Below are 10398 nucleotides of genomic sequence, written 5' to 3'. Positions count from 1 at the left end.
CCACATTCTGTGGGGAAAATCGTATTTACATCAGAAAATGAACATTTGTGAGTTTCATGTACACTTGCTACTTGGACAATCTGCTGAGAATACAGATGCTGTGCATTGTGCAGTACAGAGCATGTGAAATATTACTAGGCTTCTGCACCCAGGAAATTAGGAGCCTTGCATCTAGTATCTGATACCAGGGCTTGCATTATCAGTGCCCACACCTTCCAGATAATTTGTGGTTTTTAAATCCTCCAAGTGGAAAATAGCCTTGGGAAAAGAGAGCTCTGCAGAAATGAGCATGCTAGGTTTGATGACAATCGCAGCAGATTCACAAGTTGTTGACTTAATGTGACTCTAAATTGAAATCAATTTGATTAGGATTTTGTTCTTTTGTCTGATGTGATGGATTGCTTTTTATTGCCCAAGATTATAAATAATGTTTATTTCAGTGATGCGGAATATTTTAGCCCTCTAAACAATATTGGATTGTGGAAAAAAAAGATAAGACTTTTTGAATGTCGGATGTGCAGGGAAGATCTAAATGGGGGAATAATATGGGGCAAAATCAGTGCATGAAACCAGGTGGTGGTCAAATATGAAAGGGACCGTAAGATTTAAGGCTGGCACAGCAGTAGAGTTGCTGCCTTGCAGCCAGAGACCAGGGTTCGATCCTGAGTATGGATGTTGTCTGTATGGAGTTTGCATATTCTCTCTGTGACCGCGTGGGTTTTCTCTGGGCGTGCCGATTTCCTCCCACATTCCAAAGATGTATGGGCTAATTGGTTTCAGTAAGTTGTACCTAGTGTAAGATTGAGGAAACAAATGAAGACTTGGTTGTTGATAAAGATAAAGACTGGTGGACAATGTAAAAGTAGTGAAAGTGACAATGCAACAGAAACAAAGCAAATGCTGGTTTACAAAAATAAGACAAGTTCTGGAGTAACTCAATGGGTCAGGCAGCACCTCTGGAGAACATTGCATGGTGACGTTACAGGTCAGGGCCCTTCTTCAGACTGGAGAAGGTTCCTGACCCAAAATGCGAACAATCCATGTACTTCAGAGATGCTGCCTGACCCATTGAGTTACTCCAGCACTTTGCAGGATGAGGAATGTTGGGTTGGATAAAAATGGATAAGTGCTTACAAGTTTGGTTCAATATTCCAATCTTCTGAAGCAAAATTAAGATGATACGAGCCAGGAACCTGGTGAGAAAACTGCCACCAACAATGCAAATGGGTAACTTTAGCATTTATTGGTGATATGACCATGCTGTTAAGTAATTTATTTTTTACCCTAGCTCCAGGTTAAAAGAAAATAATGATACATAAATCGAGAAAATCTAATTGAGAGAGATTAGTGTTAGTGCTGGTTAAAGTTCATGAAAAAAATAAAATATCAGTATGGTATTACCTACTGTTTGGGGAAAATACAAGTGAATGTCAGAATGAATTTATTAAGATTTATTAACAGGTTTATCAAGAGTGAAAGGGAGAGTTGAATTAACTAGATACTAGTTGACAAGTTCATATGACGACACAAAGCAAATGAAGTCTTAGTTGTTAAGTAAAGATAAACATTGAAAGCTACTGTAAAAGTAGAGCAACAATAGTAATGGTGGATAGAACTAAAACAGACAAAGAGGGGATGGTTACAAATTTGCTTGATATGTTTATGTTTGTATGGAAATCAGCCCAGCTAGTCCACTGATCACCCACTAGTTCTAATTTATTCCACTTCTGCATCCATGCCCTACACACCAGGGGCAATTAACCTACAAGCTAAACGTTTGGTTGCAATATTCCATTTCTCTTTGGCAGGGGGGCGATTCCCGAAGGTGGGAGTTTTGCAAATGACGCACTATCGCATACCAGTAGGAAGCAGAATTAAGCTGATAGAAGCCAGGAGGCTGATAATAGGGGAGGAAGCTTTTCCTGAGTCTGGTGGTGCCAGTTTCAAGCTTCTATATCTACTGCTCGATGGGTCCAAGAGAAGGATGGTTGTGAATGGGATAAGACCTTGTTGGCGGCTGTTTCTGTGGCAATGAAGAGTGTGGATGGATTTGATTGTGGAGAGACTGGACCGTGTGATGGACTGGGCTACATCCACTACTCTCCACACTAGTTTCGTGGTTTTAGGCAGAGTTGTTCCCAAACTAAGCTGTGATGCTTTCTGTGATGCACCTGTTGAAGTTTGCAACAGTCATTGGAGGTAAGCCGAATTTCCTACGTCTCCTAAACACATTGGTGAGCTGCCTTGGCTGTTGCTAATTTGATTGTCATTAACTAATTTCTGACCTCCACATGTGGAAAAATGCAAAATTGTAGTCATATTCATGATTTCAAATGACCAAAAATTAACTAATCTAGCACCTTTCATGATCTCATAATGTGTCTAACTGACTTTATTGTAGTATGGGGAAACAACGGTCAAGCTGTGCATGGTAAACAGAATATAATGAGAGATAGAAACAAAATGCCAGTGTAACTCAGTGGGACAGGCAGCATCTCTGGAGAGAAGGAATGGGTGATGTTTCGGAAGTATATGGTGTGAAAATGTGACAAAGGGAATGGAGATCAAGGAAAATGTAGATAATGAGAGAATCTATTGCAGTTACAATTGTTGGAAACTCAACATTGATCACTGATAACTGCTTGCATCTTCAAAAAGGAAGAGGGATGGGATTTTCCTCATCAGTTTAAGAAGACAATCATGGCTCCAGTTGTAATATCTCATTCATAAAGCAAAGCCCCACTCCCATGTTATTGGGTTGTAGCTGAAATTTGTTGCTGGGTATCTGGAGTGAACAAAAAAGAAACAGCCTTTGTATTTAGATACTTCCCACAACCAAAATAGGTGGGCCTAGAGTCACACAGTGTGGAAACGGGCCCTTCATCCCAACGGACCCAAGTTGACGAACATGCCTTATTGATACTAATCCCATCCACCTGTGTTTTGCCTGTATCACTCTAAACCCATCTTATCCATGTACCTGTCCAAATGTTTCTTGAATGTCACAATAGTTTCGGCCTCAAATACCTCCTCCGGCAGGTCATTCCATACACCCACCACCCTTTGATAGTGATACTATATGCAAGGTTAGGAATGTAATAATGAAAAGAGTGGGGGAAATTGCCAGAATTTATTATAATGGAATTTGTATCAGGCCACTTGGAAAATAATAATAGGTCAATGAAAGGGCAGCACGATGGCGCAAGAGTAGAGTTGCTGCCTTGCCGGGCCAGAGACCCGAGTTCAATCCTGACTGTGGGCACCCTGTGACCACATGGGTTATCTCCGAATGTTACGGTTTCCTTGAACACTCCAATGAAGTTCAGGTTTGTAGGTTAATTGGCTTCTGTAAAATGTCTGCAGCGTGTAGGATAGTGCTAGTGTGTACAGGGTGATCGCTGGTCGGCATGGACTCGGTGGGGTGAAAGGCCTGTTTCCACACTGTATCTCTAAAATCTGAAGTAAAGAAGGGTAAGCATGTTTGCAAATTCTCATAGATATCTTTGATTGCAACAAATAGAATGGGTAAGAGGGAATCAGTGGATGAAATTTAAGAAGGCTGTAATGTTATATGAACTGGCGGACTGGATAGGTATGTGAGAATGGATAGGTACGTTGGACAGGAATATTATAGCTGTTATAGAAATGTAGCTGAGGAAGAGACTGATCTGGGAGCCTGAAGATAGACACAAAATGCTGGAGAAACTCAGCAGGATAGGCAGCATCTCTGGAAAGAAGGAATGGGTGATATTCAAGGTTGAGGGTCCTTCGAATGTTCTGGGATGCAAACGCTGCAGGAAGGATAGAGGTGGAGTTACGAGAGGAGGGAGAGTATTTTTGTGATGGCGCCCCCTCTCTTGAATGGCCTGATCCCTATCACCGGTTGACAGGCCAGGAGAGGCCAATCCCCACCATCATTGGTAACGACTGTGTCCAATTACTGTAGCTAATATTGCTTTGGCCACCTGATCTTTGTCGGCCAACTCCTTATCAAGCCCAGACAGCCCGTGAGGGAGTCTAGCTGTGCTCCCTTGTCGAAGAAACCAGAGACCACCAATGCCACCATGTGGTCAAGACCAGGCTGTCAGAAGGAAGCCCCACCCAGCCTGTGCCTCAACTGAGCCAAAGACTAAGTGCCCGGAGCGTGCCTGAGACGCCAGTGACTCTTGACTATAGACATTGACTATAGACCACCCAAAAGATGATTTTTATTTTTTTGGTTTAGTGTGGGTTAGAGATACAGCGTGGAAACGGGGCTCTTCGGCCCATCGAGTCCGCACTGACCACGGACCTACACGCACTCTGGACAATTTACCATTTTACCAAAGCCAATTACCCTACAATCTGTATGCCTTTAGAGTGTGGGAGGAAATCGGAGCATCCGGGGAAAACCTGCAGGGAGAACGTACAAATTCCGTACAGACAGCACCCGTAGTCTGGATCGAACCCAGGTCTCTGGTGCTGTAAGGCAGCAACTTCACCGCCGCTTGAATAATGAGGCTAAACGTGATATTTTCATCAGTGCAGATGACATAAACCTGGGTGGCATGCGATAAATGATGGAACTTTGTGGAGGATTCACAGAATATAGGAAGGCTAAGTTAATGAGCGAGGGTAGGTCGATGGAATGTAATATGATTTAAAAATAGAAAAGCGGAATATTTTTAAATTATGAAAAACAAAATGTCTTTAGAGAGATTTGGATGTTGTTGCACATTAATCAGTGCAGGTACATGGGTAATTAAGGGCGAATGTTGTGTTGGCCTTTTGTCCAAGGAGATTAGATTTGAGTGTAAATAAATTCCACTCAAATTATTTGTGTAGTTTGACAAGAACACACCTGGAGGGTTGTACACAGGTCTGGTCTCCTTACACACGGAAGGATATACTTGAGATGGAATGTAATGTAGCTTCACTAGGTTGATTCCTTGAATAGTTAGAGTGGTAGGACATGTTGTCCTATGATGAGATTAAAGCAGGCTGGCCATGTATCCTTATAATTTGGAAAAATCAAAAGAAATCTTGTCTTATGTGCTTGATGGGATCGATGGACAGATGAGAAGGAGCGTGGTGATTCTGTAGAATTCATTGGCACAGAAGGCTGTGGAGGCTATGTCAGTGGATATTTTAAAGCAGAGATAGATAGATTCTTGCCAGGGGTTGTGGGGAGAAGGCAGGAGAATGGGGCGAGGAGGGAGAGTAAGATCAGCCGTGATTGAATGGCCTAATCCTGCTCCTATTACTTATGACCTTATGTTCTGAACAAATCATGGTCATACAATGTGGAAACATGCCCTTTGACCCAACTTGCCTACACCGGCCATGATACCCCATTTTAACTAGTCCCACACGCCTGTTGTTTAACTCTTATCACTCTGAACCTATCCTATCCAGATGTTTTTTAAAACATTGTGATACCACTTGCCTAAACTACCTCCTTGGGCCGCTCGGTCCATATATAGTAGCTGCCACCCTTCGTGGTTTAAAAAAATAAAATAAAAAAAAAAAATTAAAAAATGCCCCTATGGTTCCTATTAAATCTTCCCCCCCCCCCTTAAAGTTATGTCCTCTTGTTATTGTTTTGCAAGGTTCGCAATAGAGCGTGAGCCTTTCGGGGTTGAGAGGAGCCAATATTTCTTGAAATCGGAAGGTAATAAATCCTTGGCATTCTCTTTGGAGGCTCAGTTGCTGAGGTATTGGAGACAGCCATCAAAAGATTTTTGGTTATTAAGGGAATTGAGGTATATGGGGTTCATAAATGAAAGTAGTGCTGAACTAATATAATAATAATAATAATAATAATAATCTTATTTATATAGCACATTTTCAGTCAGCTTGCATTGACCCCAAAGTGCTTCACATAATTACATTACATTACACAAAGGCAAAGGTGGGTGAAGTGTCTTGCCCCAAGGACACAACGACAGTATGCACTCCAAGCGGGATTCGAACCGGCTACCTTCTGGTCGCCAGCCAAACACTCAGCCAAACACCATTGTGCCATCTGTCGTCCCACAATATCAACTATGAGGAACAGTAACTCGTATTCCGCTTGGGTAGCTTACAATTCAATGGCGTAAGATAGAATTCTCTAATTTTATGTAACTAAAAAAACATCTCCCACCATCTTTTTCCCCCTCTCTCCCACCTGCCTACGCACTTATTTATCCCCTCTGGTACTCTCCCTCCAACTACATTCCTTCCTCTGGCTTCACAATTTGCAACTTCAATCCTTTTATCTCACACCTTGTCTCTTACCTCCGGCTATTGTCCAACCTTCTGCCTGTCAAAAAGAAAACCCTCGCCTGTATCCTCCTCTAACTTTCCAGGTTGTAGGAAGAAACTGCGGATGCTGGTTTAAACTGAAGGTCGACACAAAATGCTGGAGTAACTCAGACTGAAGAAGGGTCTTGACCTGAAATGTTACCCATTCATTCTCTCCAGAGATGCTGTGTGTCCCGCTGAGTTACTCCAGCATTTTGTGCCTAACTTTCCAGGCTTTGTTCTGCTCTTCCTTTTCCAGCTTTCTTCCCCACCTCCTGCCAGCAATCAATCTGAAGAAGGGTCCTGGCCTGAACCATCACCTATCTATGTTCTCCATGTTACTTGACCTGATGAGTTATTCCAGGACTTTGCTTTGTTTTTTCTTTGTAAAGCAGCATCTGCGGTTCCTTGCTTCAACTGTGAATTTATTAAATTCTGGACCAGGTATGAGGGATGACTGTTCCAGTTACTTATGCACTTCTGTTCAAATTCAAATAGCTGAGAAATGTTTTTCAGACACTGAAAAGTCTAACTGCAAAGTAATTTATGTAGTGGGTTAAACTGGTTGATAAAATACAATTGGTGTGATTGAAGGACATTATTTTATGTTGGAGACACGGGGAACTGCAGATGCTGGTTTACAAAACAATTACACAGTTCTGGAGTAACTCGGATCAGGCAGTATCTCTGGGTGACGGATATGCAAGTTTCAGGTTGGGACCATTCTTAGTGATAGTCAATTTAGCAAAACTTTGAAGGCCCGTTAGAGGTTAATAATAGTTCTAGCTAGCCACCTGTGCATTCTTGGAACCAGCCGTCAACCAGAATCTCGCAATGTGCTGAATGCTTTTTGCGTTCATGGTCGTGATATTTGTTTGGCTGTGCATTGAACAACCACCAATGGTTAGCAAAAGGAGACATCCTTTTCCTTCTGCAACTCTTCCCCAGAACTGAGTCCGGGGACGGGGACGTGGAGGTGGAGTTTGATCGCCAAGCCCCGTGTAACACAAGCTGCTTTGGTATGCGCATCACATCTCGCCTGCAACACTGCAGGGAACATGCAGTTTATCGTACAAACGTGTATCAACGGAGCTGAGGATAAACACACTCTTACTTGCTTGAAACTGTTTGCTTGTGAAATGAGGAGCTGAATACAGAGTCAAATGAATCAAACGGTCTGAAGAAGATTTCAGCACGCATCATTTTTTTTAAATACACCCCCTTTCTCCAACCCCCCTGCCCTCCCCAGACCCATTGAAGTGCAATTTGTATCGGTGTCGGAATGTTCAGCCACTGAGAAGCAGAGAGCGCACAAGGTTACAGATTAATGAGGAAGGAAGTCACCGCTTGCACCAGGTAGGAAGCTATTCTACATCAGCTTTTCATTCGGTTATCGCTGTTAAACAGCTCGGCACTGCCCAGTGCCATGGGCCAGCTTTTCATCCAAAAACCCGAATCCCTTGGTGGGGAAAAAAAAACCCCTCTGGGCAGAAAGACATTTACTCTTTATGTGACCTTCAGAGGACTTTGGCCACTGTGGGCTAAAGGTAATTTGTGCTACGGGACAAAGTTTCTCAATATTTCTCCGAGGAGACGTGTTGCATTTTTGAATTTGCGAAATGTATCTGCTCGAATTATAATCTTGCTGACAAGAAATGTGTGTGGTTTTTGTTTTTTGTGCCGATTAATTTAGCCATAATGCTTTTGCTAAGTGATGCTGTTTGGCTCATAACTAGGCTAATGGTACCAGCGCACCGAGGAGCTGTGGAGAGTTGCGATGATGTTGAGTGTAACCAGAGCAAGCAGCCAAGATTGTCTGCATTGTGATGGGAGACTGGAACAGATTGGAGACTTGAGGGGATTTTGTGTGTGTGTGTTTTTCCCCCTTGCTTTTAGTGATGAATGGCTGTCTTCAAAGTACCATTTCATAAGAGCAGGATTCTCCTAATGATTCAATTGACCGCCTCCCTCGTCGTTTCCCAGACCAAACTTTGCTTTGCCTCCTTAAGTATATTGACGATTTGTTCAGCTACAAGCCGGGTGGGGGGTTATTTTACACGCAAGGAAACAATACCCAAAACAACGTATATTGCAAAATAAAGTACGTGAGGATAAATATATATCTGGAACACGTGCATCAGAGTAAACCATGGGTTAGTGCAGTGCGAAGCAATCTAGCCTCCATGCAACAGGTGTACACGAGTTTTCAAATTGGAATTTCCCCCTATGCTTTGTTTAAATCTTTCACTATTTGCCCTCCACTTTCTCCATACGAGTGAATGCTTTAGCAGTGAAACTGAATGAATAAAATATTTTGTTACTAGTTTACAGGACGTATATGGCCAATGATACTTGGTTTCCCACATGTTGGCATTTGGTCTCAAATTGACGCTAATTCGTGCTTTATCTTATGGCCATCTCTTCAATAACTCGATTAAGAACTTATTAAACTTCTCCTGTTTGCCTATTATTTATAACTTTTATTTGCTATTGTGTTGTCACTATTCTACAGAACTCGCCCCTGGGTCTACTGCATTTACCCTACTGTGGTTTGCCTGGATTTATTCATTATTCTGAAGCCTGGATTTATTCGTTATCCACCATTATTTTAATAATTGTGGTTCCTCCTTTACATGTGTTGCACCATGTCCCATGTTTTTGTGTCGCTTCCAAAAGGCAGATTTTGCTGGAAAATTTAATGAGAACAAAGGTCTCCTTTAACACAGCAAACACTTTGGCTTAGACATGTTAAAGAAAAAATAGCAGTAAGTAACGTCCGGACGTTTTAGATCAAATGATCGAAAGCTTTGTCATAATGGTAGGTTTGAGTGCAGTTTCTGACGTTCAAGAGAATAACGTACAGAAGGTTAGAAGGACATCTTGAGCATCTTTGGCAGTCGATGACTTGGCTGCCGCTGGTGCAGTGATTAGGTTCCGGGATAAGTAATAGGCCAGATGTAGATAATTGCAGATATCTTGGGTGTTTATGGAGCAGATTACAAAAATAGTAAGGGTCAGGTCAAGACCTTTTGAAGGGATTTGAAAACCAGAATGATAATTTAAAAACTAAAGTAATCCTTAATTCACACATAGGTGATGGAATATCTGAACTTGATACCATAAAATTTGTAACTCCCAATCATTTAGTCACTTCAACTGTTAGTGTATAGTAGAAACAAAGACGCTGGTTTGTACCAACTAACATCCATGCTGATAATAAAGTTCTATAAGAGACTCAATGCGTTGGAGTAACTCAATGGGTCGGGCAGCATCTATAGGGGAAAAATAGGATGTGTGATGTTTTGGGTTGAGCCCCTTCATGTTTGCTGCCAGACCTGTTACTCCAGCTTTTTTGTGTCTATCTTCGTTAGGATATATTTTTTTAAAAGGAACACTTTAAGGAAAAAATGTTTGGTCGACATTATAAAAGGATGACTATCTTGCACTTGGATCATTTTGCTTTATCTTGTTTGGGACTTGGAATAACACAATGAAAAGTTGGGGTTCCCTTGTCTCTTGTATGGTTTTGTTCCCTGTTGCAAAATGTTTACTCTGATATCGTTAAGATATCGAACTGAATATGTATTTTGGAAAAGTTTAGAAAGGGCCAAGAAAAGTGTCATGTCTGTAGCAGATCAGGAATGTAACAGTCACTTGTAAAAAGAGGCATCGAGATTAAGTAAATGGTGTGAGCTCGAGTGAAAGAATCATTGATGTGCAGATGTGTCACAACGAGAATCAAAGCAGATTTCTTGCGGTAAAATTGTACATGTATTTAAAAAAATGATGTGTAAAAATAGACACCTTTTACTTAAAACAGTTATAAACAATGAACTTGGAGAATCTTGCCGTAGGAGAAATCTACATCTTCCCACACATGGTGGTGGTATATGAAACTGGCTTCCAGAAGAAGCTGTAGCGTTGGGTATAACCTCAATGTTTAAAAGCCCTTTGGAAAGGTACAAGGTTAGAAGAGATTCAGAGGGATATACACACATCACAGGCAAATGGGATTAGCTTGGACAAACATCTTGGTCAGCATGAAATTGACCATGTAAAGTAAACTTAATTTTTTTTTTAATGAATTTCATAGACATGTTGAATTGGGTTTATCTTCATCTTAACTCTCAAGCA

At 41.6% G+C, this 10398-nt stretch overlaps 1 protein-coding gene across 1 annotated transcript in view; it reads left to right on the top strand.

The window, feature by feature from the left end:
• Nucleotides 1-7505: 7505 nt before the first annotated feature.
• Nucleotides 7506-10398, top strand: part of tenm1 (teneurin transmembrane protein 1) — a 1787780-nt gene continuing 1784887 nt past the window's right edge. Inside the window, exon 1 of the mRNA XM_055643570.1 lies at nucleotides 7506-7620. The gene's annotated coding sequence lies outside the window, so the exon portion shown is untranslated. The remainder of the gene's footprint in view (nucleotides 7621-10398) is intronic.

This window comes from Leucoraja erinacea, chromosome 12 (assembly GCF_028641065.1).
Source record: "Leucoraja erinacea ecotype New England chromosome 12, Leri_hhj_1, whole genome shotgun sequence".
NCBI classification, from domain to species: Eukaryota; Metazoa; Chordata; class Chondrichthyes; order Rajiformes; family Rajidae; genus Leucoraja; species Leucoraja erinaceus.
The sequence above is the reverse complement of the archived record's forward strand: the minus strand, read 5'-3'. Positions and strand labels throughout refer to the sequence as shown.